Source organism: Cupressus sempervirens, chromosome 1 (genome assembly GCF_028749045.1).
Source record: "Cupressus sempervirens isolate cs-2001-9-10 chromosome 1, ASM2874904v1, whole genome shotgun sequence".
Classification (NCBI taxonomy): domain Eukaryota; kingdom Viridiplantae; phylum Streptophyta; class Pinopsida; order Cupressales; family Cupressaceae; genus Cupressus; species Cupressus sempervirens.
The window spans coordinates 197,467,987-197,485,843 of NC_143118.1; positions in this window are offsets into that span (position 1 = coordinate 197,467,987).

Sequence of the window (17,857 nt, forward strand, 5' to 3'; positions counted from 1 at the left end):
TAACATTGAGAATATGATACTAGAAGACCTATATAATAGGTTATTGAATAGAAATAAAAGAGTGACTGAAGAGGAAACTAAGTTAAGAGAGACTATGATCAATAATTTATGTGAAGTTATCTCTAAGGAGGACTTAGATAGAATTTTGAAGGGTACTGAGGCATTGTAAAGGAACAAAAGAAGAAAAATTCTTCTGATGGGATGAAAAGGAAATAGAGTAGGCCACTATACAATACATGAACTCAGTGCCTACAGTAGTAAAGGTGGGCGCATAGTCCAAAGCTGAGAGCCTAGCTTATGTACAAGAAAGTACACCTTCTAGTGATGAGGAAGAAGTAGTAGAAACACAATAGGTACTTTCACCACAACACATTATTATTAGTATTGAATTCATTCAAGTGGATAGTACACACATAACTATGGATACAAAGAAGAACCCTTTTGCAGCATATGGAACATCTATTGTTGGAAATATCACAACATACACTAGCTTTGATGATGATGATGATGAAGAGGAAAAGAAGAAATAGTCTAAGGAGAAGATAAAAGAAGAGGTAAAGAGGAGAGAAGAAGAAAAGAGAAAGGAAGAGAAGAAGCAAGAAGAAGAGAAGAAGAAATAAACAAAGAGATGAGCAAAGAAAATGAAAGAAGAAGAGGAAAGGAACAAGAAAAAAGAGGAAGAGGAAAGGAAGAAAATAGAAGAAAAGTCAAAGAAAGAAGCTAAGAGACTAGAAGAAGAGAGGAAGAAGGTTGTGGAAGAGAAGAAGAGTGTTGAACTAAAAATAGTTACACTCATTCCAACAGTAACTCCAGTTGAAAAAACAACAACAATAGCCATACCATCTGATGATTATGATGATTAGAAGGGACTAATGAGTTCTTTGAGAAAGTTTCTCCAAAAGAAAAAATTTGTGAAGTCTTTAAAGAAGACACTGACTGAAGTCTTGGACATAATACAGAAGAGTTACCACAACTGTAGCTAGTCTATACTTCTAGTTGAAAGAAAAGGAATTGGTGAAGACCTTTGATGAGGAATTCACAAGATTATCTAAGGTAGCTTTAGTGCAAGGACAAGCCAAGCATGATACAATACTTTTTGATAAAGTATGCATGAATGTGAGAAATTACTTGAAGGTACTTGATGTAAGAATCAAGGAGTTCAGGAAACGCATTGATGAAGATAAGAAGTTTTATGGATAGTGCACAATGTCATATAAGTACCTGATACACTTTGAGAGTTAGATAAGGGGTAAGTTAAGTGATCTTGACACACTTATTGCAAAATTATAGCTCTCTAAGACTAGTATTAAGAACTATGGAAGAAAAGTGGAGAAGATCCATATTGTGATTAGAGGTTTGGAGTCTAATAAGAAAAAGGAGGTTAAAAGGTACTCTACTCTTAGAGAAATCTTGTCACTGAAGATCAACATTTTGTAGAGTCAACTAGAGGAATGTCTTGCAAAAAAGGCTTCCTATGATAATTTTGTCTATATTGACTTGAGTACAATTGAAGTGGCATCTTATGCACTATGTGCACTAATCAGTATCTCTAATATAGTGAAGGAAAACTAGAAGAAGGAAGTGGAAAGAGAGAAACTTGTATACGGAAATTGCTTTCCAAGATATGAAGTTGATCAACAACATGCCACAAAGTTTTTGTATATAGTTTTTGACACCTTTTTCATTGATGTCAAAGGGGGAGCAATATGTAAGGAAAATTATATGTATGGGAAAGGAGTATTAATATGTAAATTGGTTGATTCTATATGTAAGGGGTAGTAAACGTATGCATAAATGTAAGGAGTGATAAGGAATGTAATGATCCATCAAAACATGAATAAAATTGTTATGTTTTGAAGGCAATTTTGTGTAGTTACTTTTACTTGTTTTTATTATGTATGGAAGCATTTTGGGACTTAGCCAATTCCCCAAATGTTTCCATCAATGCCAAAGGGGGAGATTGTTGGAAATATGACTAATTGGATGTCTTGATAGTTTTCATTTATAGAAACATGTATTCAAAACTTCATTTATGCATTAAGAGTTAGGAAATTGTCTAAGTGTTAGACAATTTGCAGTAGCACAGAGATAGATATGATGTGTATGGACAAGAGACTTCATGTTAGCTTATGCACAGTTGAGGTTATCTCTATGAAATATTTATGATGACATATGCCAATGTGTAGATGTGTATGGACAATATGATGTAAGTTAGAGTTGAAATACTAGTATGGGTATTTGACAGAGCATAACAAAGCATAGAAGAGAATTGAGTTGTATGACTTAAGGAATTTTTTTGATGACAAAATAATTACTAAGTCATGATGAGCTAACTTTGTAGATATTATTCCATAATTTATTTTATATTATATCAAGTGTGTGAAGACATGAAGGCCAACTAAGAAAAGAATTTTTAATTTGCAAAGTATATGTAGAGCTCTTATCTTGCACAAAGAATGTGGAAGTTGTATGATATGAAAACTATTGTACAGATAGCTTGAAGGATATATGAGCCTTATGTGATGCAAGATCTAATGTATGATCAGAGAAAGTGTGAATTACAATAGTTAGAAAGTATTGTATGCATATCTACTCTTGTAAAGAACTTTATTGTATAAATGCATGTTAGGGTAGTGTGATCTTCTTACATACACTATATTTGATCTACCAACTCTTAATAGGGTTGAAAAAACTCCTAATAGGTTTGAGGCTTCTAACAAGGACTCAAGACACTATATGTACATCATAGATTCCTAACATGGTCAATATCCATAACAAGATCATTTTTGTTTAGTGAATCATTTTGTGGGTATCAACCCCATTGAAGTTTTCCCTTAGCCAAGGTTTCCCTAGTTGAAAAATAATGGAGTTATAAGTTCTCTATGTGTATGGTTATATTTACTATTCAACATTGTTGGTTTAATTTCATATACAAGTTATAAAGTAATTAGCAATATTTAGTTGTGAGAAAAAGTTTATAGAATACTAATTCACAGACTCCATCCCCTCCCACCTCAATATTATCTATTTCTAACAAGATCATATTTACATGATACAAAAAGTTCATTATTACAAGTTTTACATGCATAGGATACCTGGTGAATGTGTGAATAAACTAGTGAAAAGAAAAAGTGCTTAAGATTCTGATTCACCCCCTCCCCCTCTTAGTATCTTGGTTATCTTGTTTATGCCTCCATTAGTCAACAATGTTTTCCTATGATTTCCTTATCCATTTCTAATTCATTCAAGTCTTTATCTCTTCAAACTTTTACTCTTTGTTTTCTTAACCAAAATTTGTTGTAGCTTGATTCATATAGTTTCTTGCCAAATGACAAACCTCTTTGCATACATAACATCTTACATTAGTAATAATTTTCCTAAAGTGTGTTCTTACATAATTTACTCCAATGTGGTCATATTTTCCACATAGATGACATCTTCTCAACCATGTGTTGTAGACCCAACCAATAAATTCTCTTTGTATGGTTCCATTATGTTGATTATTTAGATTCCATTGATTTAATATACACTTAGAATATTTATGACCATGCTTGTGACATGTGAAACCATTTCCTTCAAAATTTGATTTGGTTCTGCATTCATTTGCCTTGTGTCCATACTTGTTACAATTATAGAAATAACCTTTGAACTTGGGTTGTATAGTATTACTCTAGCAAATGTTTGACATATGACCTACTTTTCCACAACTATTACATGTAGGTATTTTGTTCTTATGTGCTCCTTGTTTTGATGATTCTCCTTGATTAGTATACCTAAAATGATTCCTAAGATATTGTACATGGGAAGCAGAGGACCTTGGGAGGTAGGAAATGAAGTTCATTACATGGAATACTAGGGGCTTAAACAACTTGAGAAACAAGGTTTACATAAGTAGAAAATATTTACCAAATGGCTAATCTCACTCATTGGGAACCCTAGATTAGGCATTTTTTTTTGGCACTTTTGGGGTGGCAATGTCGCCTGCAATTTATGAAAACTAGGTCGCATGCTTAGACCAATCGCCAATACTGATACATGCTCATTTTTAATTTGATGGTGACTTCACCAATGGAATCTAATCTTTCCACATGGTAAATAAAAAAAAATTGTCCATAATTTCTGAGGCATGTCTTAATAGATGGCCACATTAACCAATCTATGGTAAAACTTTAAGTTGGGTTATATGTAAATTACATATATTTGACAAGTTTCTCTATTCCAGAGACTTTCTAAGGAAATTTTTATCCTTCTAATCTTTGGCCCAAAATAAATTATACTATGGACAAGTGTCATTATCTCAAAAAATTTCTCTAAAACTTGTTGTCTTTAACTTTTTAGCCTAAAACGAGATTTAGACCATTGATTTAGGATCATCTAATGGTCATTAAAAAGGGTTATTGTATCTTGGATGATATAAATTTATGGTTTCTACATATTTTAACTTTTGGTCATATTTTTTTAAATAATTAAAGATTCACCAAAGTTTTACAAAATTTTCATATGATGGAAAAAAAATTTGCCAATGAAATTAATTTTTTCCTATTTTGAAAAATAAAATCACCAATTCAAATTAAATTTTTCCCCTAAATTAATGTTGGATTCTCCATGATTTTATTTATTTTTCCAAAAGGGGGTTTCTTAAAGTTATCCCTAATTAGAAAATAATTTTCTCTGAAAAATATGATTTATGATCACAAAGTAGATATTATCCATATTCAAGAGGTTAAGATGAATAAAGATTGCTTTGACAAAATTTTGGATTGCATTTGAAATGGGGCTAAATATGTCCACAATGAAGCTATTGGAGCTTCTAGAGGGATTGCGACTATATGGAACACTAATAAGCTCAATGGGATTGAGCTATGCTATCACCCTCATTTTTTGGTAGTGGCTTTTACTGATATCGTCCGTAATTGGACCCTTTTCAATTTTTATTTTCCTAATACAAGGGGGTATATTGTAGTTTTGGGAGGATTATTTATCCTTTATTGACAAATTAAGGTCACTAAAGTTATATGTGTGGAGGATTTTAATACTCCTGTATACCCCTCATAACAGTTGGGTGGCCTTGAGGACAAATTTGAGAGTATGCATGATCTGGATAGTTTTCTCAAAAGGAATGACCTTATTTATATGGATTTATAAGGATTCCAATTCACCTAGTCCAACAATAGGCTAGGAAAATCTTATCTAAGTTAAACTTGATAGGGGCTCCTTTTAGCTGATTGGGAAATTTTGCCTCACATCTCCCTCCATGAGTTCCCTAGGACTATCCTAGATCACTCAATGCTCCTATTCAATTGGTTGAGAAATCATCCTAGCAAAAGGAAACCTTTTAGGTATGAGATAATGTGGCATTATCATCCTCAATTTGGAGAGTATTTAAAGGTGGTGGAATATTAAGGTCTAGGGTATGACTATATTTCACATATCTAAGAAGCTCTAAAATATCACAAAGGAGGTTGTGGATTGATATGAATCCTCCTTTGTGGACATCTTCAAACAAAATAAGGAAATAAAAGGAAAACTTGAAGTGTTTCAAGAGAGATGGTGAAGGGAGACCTTTCACTTACCATACATGAGGAGGAGGAAAGTTGGAGGAGGAAATAGAAACAAGTGGTGGAAAGAGAAGAAGTTATGTGGAAATGGAGATCTCAGAATTAGTGGCTTAGTAAAGGGGATATAAATACAAATTTTCTTCATAGATTGACTTTAAAACATAAGAAGAGGAATACCATTAGGATACTAGTTGATAATAATAATATTGAGTTGAAATATGAGGAAGATATTAGGAGATGAACCACTAGATACTTCTAGGAAATTTATAATCCTTCCCAACTGCAAATTGACCCAATGATGGAGAATGACTTACTAGAGATTATAAATTTGGTGGTTGATGAAAGGGAAAATTAAGATTTGATAAGAAAAGTATCTGGAGAGGAGGTTAGAGAAGCAATTTTTTCAATGGGATCTTTCAAGGCCCCTAGCTTGGATGGGTTCCCCCTAACCTTCTTTCAAGTGTTCTAGGAGATAATAGAATACAATCTTGTTCATGCGGCTAGGAAATTCATTAGAATGGGTAGAATCTTAAAAGAGCTAAATTATACCTTTATTGTTTTGGTGCCCAAGGTTGTTGATCCTACTCTCTTGGAAGAATTTAGACCTATAAGTATATGTAATATGATCTATAAGATTCTATCCAAGGTTGTGGTGAATAGCAGGAATCCTATTCTTAACAAGGCAATTAGCCCCACTAAGAATGGCATTTTCATTGGGCATAAAATTTTGGATGTGGTAATAACATCTCATGAGATTCTACATTCAATGGAAAGGAGTGGGAACCTAGGTATGGCAATAAAACTTGATATTTTAAAGGCCTATGATAAGGTGAGGAGATAATTTCTATTCATAATTCTAAGGAAATTGGATTTTAGAGAGAAGTTCCTTTTATTAATAAGGGAAATTATTAATACTATCCAATTCTTAGGCTTGACCAATGGTTCTCTAGGGGAATTATTTTTGGTTGGGAGGGGTCTCCATCAAGGAGGCCCTTTGTCACCTTATCTCTTCATTATGGTGTTTGAAATTATAGGAAGAAATATTTTAGCTATGATTTCTTGGAGAGAGTTATCAAGATTCAAACTAGCCACAAATCTCCCATTTAAGGTTCTACAGTAATTTGTGGATGAAAACTTTCTATATAGTTTATCCTCCATCAGAGAAGCTAAGGCCTAAAAGAAAGTCTTGAACATGTATACTCAACTCTTGGGATAACATATCAATTATCAGAAAAGAAAGCTTCATTTTTCAATACTGATTTGGCTTTGCATCAAAGAATTACTAGGGAGATGAATTGTTAGGTTGCTAGTCTCTATGACACCTCTTCAGGCCTCCCCCTTACATTCAGAGAAGTCACCCCTCAATTTCAGAACATAGTGGCAGAAAGAATGCAGGGAAAACTAATTGTTTGGAAATTTAAGCTTCTCATAAATACAAGGAAATTATAGCTCATTACTCTCTCTCTAGAGAATTCCTATCTATTTTATGTTCCTATCCAAAATATCTAGATGATCTGGGGATATAATCAAAAAAAATTCAGAGGAATTTTTAATGGTTAGGAATAGAGGAGAAGAAGAAATCATGTCTTGTTAGCTTGTAGAAAGTGTGTAGACCTAAGTCTCAAGTAGGATTGAGTCTAAGGAGAACAGGGGATCTAAACAAGGTCCTCATGTCAAAGATTAGTTGGAGACTAGCCTAGGATTCAACTGCTTGGTGTTGAATTATGAGAGCTAAAAGAATATGGACTAATACTATAAAGATTAGGAAACATTTAAGTGAGGGCATGAGGTGAAACACTAGTGATGGGAATTTGGTCAAATTTTGGGAAGATGGATGGATTCGTTATTCCCCTTGATATTCACCAAGTTTTTTAGACTAAAGCTATGGGGGGTGAATGACTTTGGCCCCAAGTTGGCCAAATATATTGAAAATAAGGAGTGGAAAGTTTTTAATATGGGTAATTTTAATATTGCGAAAAAGGCTATGTATGAGAAGATGAGATCCCTCTTGAAAGATACATGTATTCCCTCCTTCTGGGATGAAGATAAATATATATGGGGAAAAAAAACCGAGTGGGGAATTCAGTGTCAAATCAATGTACAATAGTATAATCAGGGAGGTTAGGGCCTTGGAATGGAGGATTGTTTGGCAGTCTCACTTTATCTCAAAGATTAATAACTTTTGTTGGTTCATTATGCATAATAGAACCCTCACAATTGATAAGCTTAAAAGATGTGGCTTTCAATTGGGGAATTAGTGTATTTTATGTAGTAGGGAGGAAGAGACTATTTCCCACCTCCTAATTCATTATTCCTATTTTTCTCAGACCAGGTAGAAACTTATTTAGTTAGTTCTCTTCGGTTCTAAACATGGATTCTCATCAATTTATCCTTAGATGGAGATGTCCCTCCCATCATCCCCTCATAAAATTGATATGGAAATCCATCCCCTCTATGTTTGGTGGAACATATGGAAAGAGAGAAAAAATCGAGGTAAAAGCACAAACCTATGTCACCTTTTATAAAGAAACGGGATATTAGAATGCAACAATTCAACATTACTGACAAAAAAAACGGTATTTGTGTTTAGAATTTGAAGATAATGTAAACTGATGAAATGTGTAGAATTGGATGAACTTTATGGCTATGATTTTTATTTTATTTTTTGAGTAAGAATTTAATCATTTTATTTTATTTTAAAGTCCCTTTTTTAAAATAAAAAATATGGGGTGTAGTTCCCGTCCAACAAGTATATGCAAATCATCTTTTTTTGTTCTGATTTAAAAATATCTTAAAGATAACATGTGTAGTTAGGGAACAAAAAAATAAATAATTATTTTTGACATATATTTTCTTTGTTATAAGTACTCAAGCTCAACCTTATCAGAATCCAATAGTTTTTTCCTCTTGTCAAAACTCCCCTATCAAATCTACACATTCTTTAAAAAAATGACATAATCATGAAGAGGACTCTCTCCTCCAGAGATTTTTTTTTATTTTTATTTTTTGATATGGTTTACTATTTTCTTTCCTTTTTTAAGGGAGAATCTTTTGAAATGTTAAAATATTGACTTATAATTTTTGAAATTATAACATATTATAACTAATCAAAACACTCAAAAAAAATATAATGATGATATTGAATCTAAGATCTATAAAAAGGTATTTTTAATTTTCGAAAAAAAATGAGTTTTGATAGAGAAATTAGATTTGATCAAAATAGGTTTTGGTATCCTAAATGGTGACACAGATTTATGCTTTTACCCATTGCATATTTAGAGAGAAATTTTCCCCTCTTGAGGTGGTATCCTGAATCAAAATGGGCCTAATTAAGTAATGTTCTCTAGTCTAGAAATGGAAACCACCTCCATACCCACACCTCCCTCCCCCCACTTAATTAATGAAAACTATATTTTGAAGGATGAAGAAGGAGTGAAGGGGCTGCTACTGAGGGAGTTACCTGGAATGAATAGGTAGTTTGAATTAAGGGATACTTAGGAAAATGCATGAAAGTCTCTAGAAATGAGGTAGAAGCAATGGGTCTTCTCTAGGGTCTAGAGATTTCTTGCAACATTGGAATTCAAAACTTGATAATTGAGGGAGATTCTTTATTAGTTATTGAGGCCATCAAAGATGTGAATCAGACTAGTTTGGGTTCCATTTCCATCATAAGGGACACACAAACACTTTTAAATATATTTAAGGAATTTAACATACAACATGTGTATAGGGAAGGAAATTGGGTGTCCGAAAACCTGGCAGGGTACAGATACGGAGTTATTAATCACCAAGTTTGGGAAAGAGAGTTTGATCTTCCAATGGAAACTAGATTTCTTATCCAAAAAGAAAGCATTTTCAATTAATGATGAATATATCATTTTAAAAATATATGACTAGTCTTGTCATTATTTTGTTGTACTTGATGATGGATTTAGTGAGGGTAAGTGTTGGAAATATATATGACAGGCTAAGTTACTAAGAGGGGAGGGCTGAATTGGTAACTTAGGAAATTTTACTCTTAATTTACCAATTAATCCTTCATGTGTATTCTAATCTAATTGCATGCACGAGAAACTAAAAATATTAAGTATTCAAAACACTTTGACACACAAAATTTTGGTGACCCAGAAACCTTCCAAATAGAAAGTAAAACTAGGGTGGGGATGATACCCACAAGCTTTAGTAATACAGTATAAAGTTGGCCTATTAAAGCTTATAATGATCATTTCTGATGATCTACCCTATTAGGAGCTATAAGGACTTCTAGGTCCACCTCGCAAAAGGATTTACAAACATACAATAAAGTATGCACTCAATAAAGAGATTTACAAAAGACCATTAAGTCTACCTTGAGAAAGGATTTAATAGATCCACTTGTTAGGATGAAATGGTGGGTGATCTATGATCTATAACTTGGTTTGTTGAATGAGATACCTTTGAATGTAATGATCACCTTGTAGTGATACATAAATCTTTGCTACTCCTCATACTACTTGTAGCCTTGTACTTCACTCTTCTGTAATTTCTCCTTCTTATATTAGGTGTACATATTACATTGGATGTGATATAATACATTACATATATACTAATACAAATTATAAATTACAAAGTTGGCTACAATACAAGTTTACACAAAATACACAAAGCCAACCCAAACAGCAAGATCTTAGGTTCTGAAGACTAGCTCGGTGAGATTCTAATACTCAGCATCCATAGTCAATGCTCGACATCATCATGCATTTGGTAGATGTAGAAGCTTGGTCCATAATAATCACTTTCTAAGCAGTCTAAACTCAGTCTACATTAGTGACTCAGTGAATACTGTGAAGCTTGGCATATAAACTAAATCACTTGATTCATACTACATGGCTTAGTAAATGTTATCACTACAAGCTCGGTATAAACTAAATCACTTGGTTAACACTGAGTGGCTCGATCAACACTAGATTCACATTGTTGTAATAGTGAACTTAGTAAGCATTGCATAACTTGGTTTGCACTGAGGAACTTAGTAAACCTTATGAAGCTCAGTTTACACTATTGATCACCATTATGGTAGAAACCACTTGATGCAAATTGAATACTGTCTTTTGGATTTGGTAGCAATTGTAGAACTTTGTAAAGACTAAAATGCTTGGTTAACTCTATTAACTATACAATATGCTTGGTAGATACTTACAATCTGAATAAGTGTGTGGACCACTAATAACAAACATGACTGTAATGTCAACAATCTCCCCCTTTGGCATCAATGACCAAAACACTTATCATCCAAAATTGAATTTCAAAAATACTATTTATTTATCACCTTGTATCTTCAACTCACTAGAGTACTCTATTTTTGAGATTTTTCAAAATTGTTTCTTGTAGAAGATGTATTTCTCAATATCTATACATATAATGCTCTCCCATTTATATATACAATATATTTTACATATTTTCACATCTAATATATACATTTTTTCCCTTTTATGTATACTCCCCTTATAATATACATCTTTTATTCAATATACATCTTCTCCCCCTTTTGACATTAATACCAAAGATGTATGCTATATACTATACAGTCACACCAAAATGTGACAAGAAATTTTAATGTATCTTTAAGATTAGTGTAATTATCTTGTCCTAATTTTCTTGCAACACCTTGCATGTGTGCATTGCAATCTAAAGTTCAATTCCATGTCTGTAACACAGCTAATCTTCATTCCCCTTCCATCCCACTTGGCAAGGGTTTTATTTTCAAGCTCAACCCAACTTAGGGTTTTGGTCATGTTAGCTTTTGCCAACATAGGAAGACTAGTGATCCTATGGATCATCTTCTTGGTTATCAAAATAGGCTAATCCAACCACAATTGACCATTGTACACATGATTGAGAATGAATATTATCCATTTAATTTGGAAATCCTGTGGCATATGTGGAGTGTGAGTCAAACCTTTTGCTTTAAGGTATTGATGTTCAAGTTTTAATACATTATTCACACACAAATTTTCTAGGGTTTCATCCATTTCCAGTGTTCCAATATCTTGAATAGCACACTTAAAATGTGAATGAATGTTATTGATTAACAGTATCTTTGATGAAATTTGTGATTGAGCTCCCCTCAGATCTAGGGTTTCTACAATGGTAAGACTCAGTTTAAAATCTGGTGCCTTCCATTCCATGCCTTGAACTAACATATCAAATCCTTTCTTTGATTTTCTACTAGTGGATGCCATTTCACTCAGTAGGGTTTTGTGAAAACATGAAAATCTCCAATAGTGATTTTCTTAGGTTGCTTGGATGCATAGAAGTCACCTTTCATAAGTAGCTCTATTAAATTTGTGATGAGAAATGACTTTGATTTCATCCTTTTATTAAATTTCACCTTTCAATTGCATAAATACTTGGTATGATTTTTCACTCAAATGATAGACTGTCATCCACTTTGCTTGTATTGAAAGCTTAGTAGAGTCATTCATGACTCGATAACCACATAAAACTTAGTTACTCCTGATGTTTTCTCAATAGGGTCTTGCAATCTAACTTTTCTTGGTAAGGATAGTAACCTAACCTTACTCGATAATGACTTTCATTTTTAATACTTGATGATCATTTACATTTTGAATGTTGATTTCGATTATTCATTCTACTAACTAGAACTGATGTTAGATGTCTTCTTTAGGATCCTAGCTCTAGTTCTCTTGAGATATCAAGTGGAAATACTTGAGTCACCCAATTCTTGAGTGACATGATTATCAATACTTGGACTTATATTTTTAGAATATTTTGGAATCCATTGTTGTCTCATCTTCTTTCTGATGTTATTATCTTTTCCCTTCTTTTCATCTTCAATTCTTCTAGTATTGATACAATTCTTAGCAAGATGACCAAGTTATATTAGATGAAACATCTTTTGGTGGTGTCTTTTATCCTTATGTGATGTTTTACACAATTTATTCCAATGTGTCCAAATTCTCCACAATAATGACATCTCCACCAAGTGTTATAGTCCTAACCAAATATAACTTTTACAATATATTCAGCTGGGTTCAGTATCTTAGTTTTGCATTCTAAAGATTTATGCCCATGTTTCTTGCATTTGTGACATTTGCCTTCAAATTTAGGTTTTCTTGGCATTCATTAGCTTTATGAACATGATGATTATAGTTGTAGCATTTTCCATTGGATTTAGCTTTCCCATTAATCCAACATTTGTTCGATGTATATCCAATCTTACCACAGTGGCTACAAGTAGGTTTTTATTCGTTTGAGCTCCTTGCTTGGATGATTCACCTTCTTTTGTATATCCAATCCTTGCTTTACCCTTTTGTCTGAAGTGAATTTTCTCATTTAATTGATTCATGTCTTCTTGAGATTTCATCATCCTCTCATTGGTTTTCTTTTCATTGTTTAAATCATTCAACAACCTTTCATTTTCTAATCATAGATTCATGATTTCTTCATTTTCATTGGTGAGCTGATTAATGAAGTTTTATTTTTGAAGGGATAAATGTTGAATCTCATTATTCTTTCCTTCTATTTCTTTTATTATCTTTTTTTTCTCTTCCATGACTTCGCATAGTCTTACTGACTGAATTTCTTTCTCTTTTCTTAGTTTTCTTACTTCCTCTTGAAGTAAAACATTCTTTTCTAATAGTTCCTTGATTTCTTCATTGGCTTCATCTAGATTTCTTTTTGAATGGATGTCTTCAAATTTTTCTTCAATGTAGAGATGGTCATTCATCTAGATTACAAGATCTTTTCTTCTTTTTAGAGATTGAGAGAGTTGCTCCTTTTCTTTCTTGAGTTGTGCAATAGCCATTTTAAAATCTAGCTTCTCATTGTCAATAGCCTTGTCAAGTCTGAGTGTCTCCATAGCCTTTGATATTTCCCAAGCTACTAAAATTTTCTCTTGTGAACCATAAAAGCTTTGATCTTTAGCTTAGGTCCTTGAAACCTTTTCTGCAAGCACCAAAAGATCTGGTACCAATTGTTGGATATATATATATATATATATATATATATATATATATATATATATATATATGTGTGTGTGTATATATATATATATATGTGTGTATATATATATGTATATATGTATATATGTATATATGTATATATATATATGTATGTATATATATATATATATATATATATATACATATACATAGACATATGTATATGTATATATGTACATATATACAACTACATATGTATATGTATATATGTACATATATATATACATATACATATATGTACATATATATATATATATACATATACATATATGTACATATATATATACATATACATATATGTATATATATATACATATATATATATATATATATATATATATATATATATATATATATAATAGGATAAGTTTCTAAGAGAGGAGGGGTGAACCACCAACTTAGAAAATTTTACTCTTAATTTACCAATTAATCCTTCATGTGTATTTTGATCTAATTGCATGCATGAGAAACTAAAAACATTAAGTATTCAAAATACTTTGGCACACAATTTTGGTAACCCAGAAACCTTTCAAATAGAAAGTAAAATTGGGGTGGGGATGATACCCACAAGATTTAGTAATGTAGTATAAAGTTGGCCTATTAAGGCTTAAAATGATCACTTTTTATGATCTTCCCTATTAGGAGCTATAAAGACTGCTAGATCCACCTTGCAAAAGGATTTGCAAATGTACAATAAGGTATGTGCTCAATAAAGAGATTTAAAAAATAGTGTTAAGTCTACCTTGAGAAAGGATTTAACTAATCCACCTGTTAGGATGAAATAGTGGTTGATCTCTGATCTAAAACTTAGTTTGTTGAATGAGATACCTTTGAATGTAATGATCACCTTGTAGTGATAGATAAATCTTGTTGCTCCTTATATTGCTTGTAGCCTTGTACTTTTCTCTTCTGCTCCTTTTTGCTTCTTATATTACTTGTACATATTAAATTGGATGTGATAAAACAAATTACATAAATACCAATCCAAATTATAAATTATAAAGTCAGGTACAATACAAGTTTACACAAAATACACAAAGTCAACCCAAACTATAGAAACTTGAGTTTTGAAGACTAGCTCAGTGAGTTTCTGACACTCAACATCCATAGTCAATGCTTAGTATCATCATGTATTTGGTAGGCATAGAAGCTCAGTCCATACTAATCACTTTCCAAGTAGTCTAAACTCAGTATACAATAGTGACTTGGTGAATACTGTGAAACTTGACATATAAATTGAATCACTTTATTCATACTACATGTCTTGGTAAATACTATTACTGTGAGCTTAGTATAAATTGAATTACTTGGTTAACACTGAGTGGTGCAGTCAACACTAGATTCACATATTTCTCTACTATCAACTCAGTAAGCATTTCATAACTTAGTTTTCACTGAGGAGCTTGGTAAACCTTATGAAGCTCAATTTATACTACTCATCACCATTATGGTAGAAAATGCTTGATGCAAGTTTAATACTATCTTTTTGATTTAGTAGAAACTATAGAACTTGGTAAAGGTTTGAATGCTTGGTTAACTTTGTTAATTGTACAATATGCTCAATAGATACTTACAATCTAAATAAGTGTGTGTCACTAATAACAAACATGATTGTAATGTCAACTTCTAATTTAAATGGTAAGGTGGTATTAGGCATAATGATGCTAATTGTGGTGGAGGATTTAAAAATGATAAGTTTAATTGGGAACAATTATTTATTAAAGTCATCACAAATCTTTATGGGAAGAAAGGATATGTTACCCAATATAAGATTTGGGATGATTTTTCACAGTCCCAAAGGATGGGATTTTGCAAATATCAATGGTTTCTTTTATGGGAGTGCTAGAGAAGGGTGATGAGCTATCAACAAAGGAATAAAAAAAAATTTGGCTCAATGTTCATCCCAAGTTTTTTGGAAACATTATAGTCCCTTTTTTAATTTGTTAGGTGAGATAAGTCTCAACTCTATTTTTTTTGCATAGATTATTGAAGTTTGTGGGTGGTATGGAACTAGAGATGAAAGAGGGGGACGAAAATTTGGTTGTTGAGCTTGGCAAAGAAGAAAATATGAAGAATGATAATGCTCAGATTGAGCCACCCATAATTGAAGAGGTCATCAAGAAAAACAAGGTGGAGTGGATGTATTTAAAGGAAGGTGGGATAATCCTTCTTATGGAGAGCATTGAAGGGCATGATGAGAAAGCCACATGGTAGTTTATTGATTCTTGGAAGAATCATTGGGTTAATATTATTGATGTGTTGTTTGAAGTTATGGACAAGCTTATCACTAATTCCACTAGCCTAGATATAGAGGGAAAACATTGCAAGAATCAACTGAAGGTTGTGAATGACATGAGTGTGCAAATATTTTTCTAATTTGATGAAGGTCCTGCTCATTTTTTAGGGCAATTTTCTCATGAAAAGTTACTTGAACCATGCGACATGGTCTTCAATGTCAACATGAGATATATAACCATGGAAGAAAGAATTAAGGTGTGCTACTATTACCATTTCCCCATCCTTAACCACTTTAGGAAGAGGGAATGTATCTCCTTTCCTTACTCTTTTCTATATTCTATAGAAGACTATATGTGGAATATTAGTAAGAAGAGAGACAAGGATAAAAACTATATAGTCTACCATCAAGCCTTATTTTTTTATCTATATAAATTTAATAAAGGATTTCATTCAAAAATATCGAGCCTAAGCCCTTCCACCCTCAAAATCATTGAGGTTTCACAAATGTCATCCCCCTCTACCAAAACCCAAGTTGATAAGGAGACTTGTGCTACTACAAAAAAAAATCAAAATGGAAAAAATTAAGGTCCTAGATGTTGAGAGTACTAGAACTATGGCTAGGAAAGGTAATAATAGGTAGAGAAAAATACTGAGAGAAAGGAAACCCTTGACCACCCTTGGTAAGGAAAAACATGATATTCTGAGTCCATTAATAATTCAAAAAATAAAACTATCTTTGGGCCTAAAAATAAAGCTACTAGGAGGAACTATGGTGAATAGGAGGAGGATGAGATAGGTAGTGAAGGGAAGGATGAGGAGGTCATGGAAGAGTAACATGGTATCCCTATGCCCTCTTAGGTGTCTGATAGTTTTAAAGCTGAAGTCAATACTCCATATTCTAGGAGAGAAGGGGTTATGGGTGAGTAGGGCGCAATTACTTCACTGGATAGAATGGTCAATTTGGGTAGCCAAACTCAAGGGTTGGGAGGGGGGTTCCTAGGGGAGGTTATGAAAAAAAATATAGGAATATAGTTAGAAGTGATATCCATAAGGAGGGAAGAGTCATGCGGAAAATTTATAAATAACAAGGTAACCTAGACAATGCTAAGCTAGAGGACTCCATCACTAGCCTAATAAAGAAGAATGGTGACCTAGAGGATAAGTTTAATAGGGTTGCTAACTTTTTTGTGTAGGTAATGTATTCGGCAGTCAGTCTCTTCACCTATTGTAGGCAACCAAGGAGGACACTACTAATGAAAAGGACATGGAGATGACCCATTCATTGTATGGTTTCATGGCTAATGATTGGTTAAACCTGATTCTTGGAGAACCATAGGAACCAAAGCAAGGAGAGTTAGGTGTTTCTTTTTGTTCTTTCATTTTTTGTTTTTTGTTGTGATAGCTAGTTTCTTATTAGCTTGGGTGGATTTTTATGTTGATATTTATTGGAATTTTCAAATGCTCAATGAGGTTTATTGGGCTAGTTATATGTATATTGATGACAATTTTGTAATGATTAGCACAAGTATAGAAACATCTTTGTTTGGGTTTATTTTATTTTATTAAGGAAGGAGGTTTGTTAATTTTGGTTAACATTTTTTCTTCCTTAATTTCAATGGCTTATACCTTACTCTTAATGTGCCCAATAGTAAATGGGAAACAAAGTAGTTAACAATAGAATGGGTCAATGTAGTAATCTATCAAAGACCCTTGAATTGAAAGGTACAACTCCCTTTAAATGTAATATTTTCAATAAATTCATTTTTAGGTGTTTGGGGTATGCTCTTAACTAGAGAGAAGAAGAGGAACAATCAAATTTCTCAGAACTTCAAATAATCTAGATGACTTTTAAAACTAACTCCTAAAATGCAATCTATTCTATCTGAGAAAAAAAATTGAAACCTACAAGACTACTTACTAGAGCATGAGAGAGAGAGAGAGAGAGAGAGAGAGAGAGAGAGAGAGAGAGAGAGAGAGAGAGAGAGAGAGAGAGAGAGAGATTTAGCAATGTCTACATTGCTAGAATAATTGAAATGTGACAATGCTTGAATTGTCCCC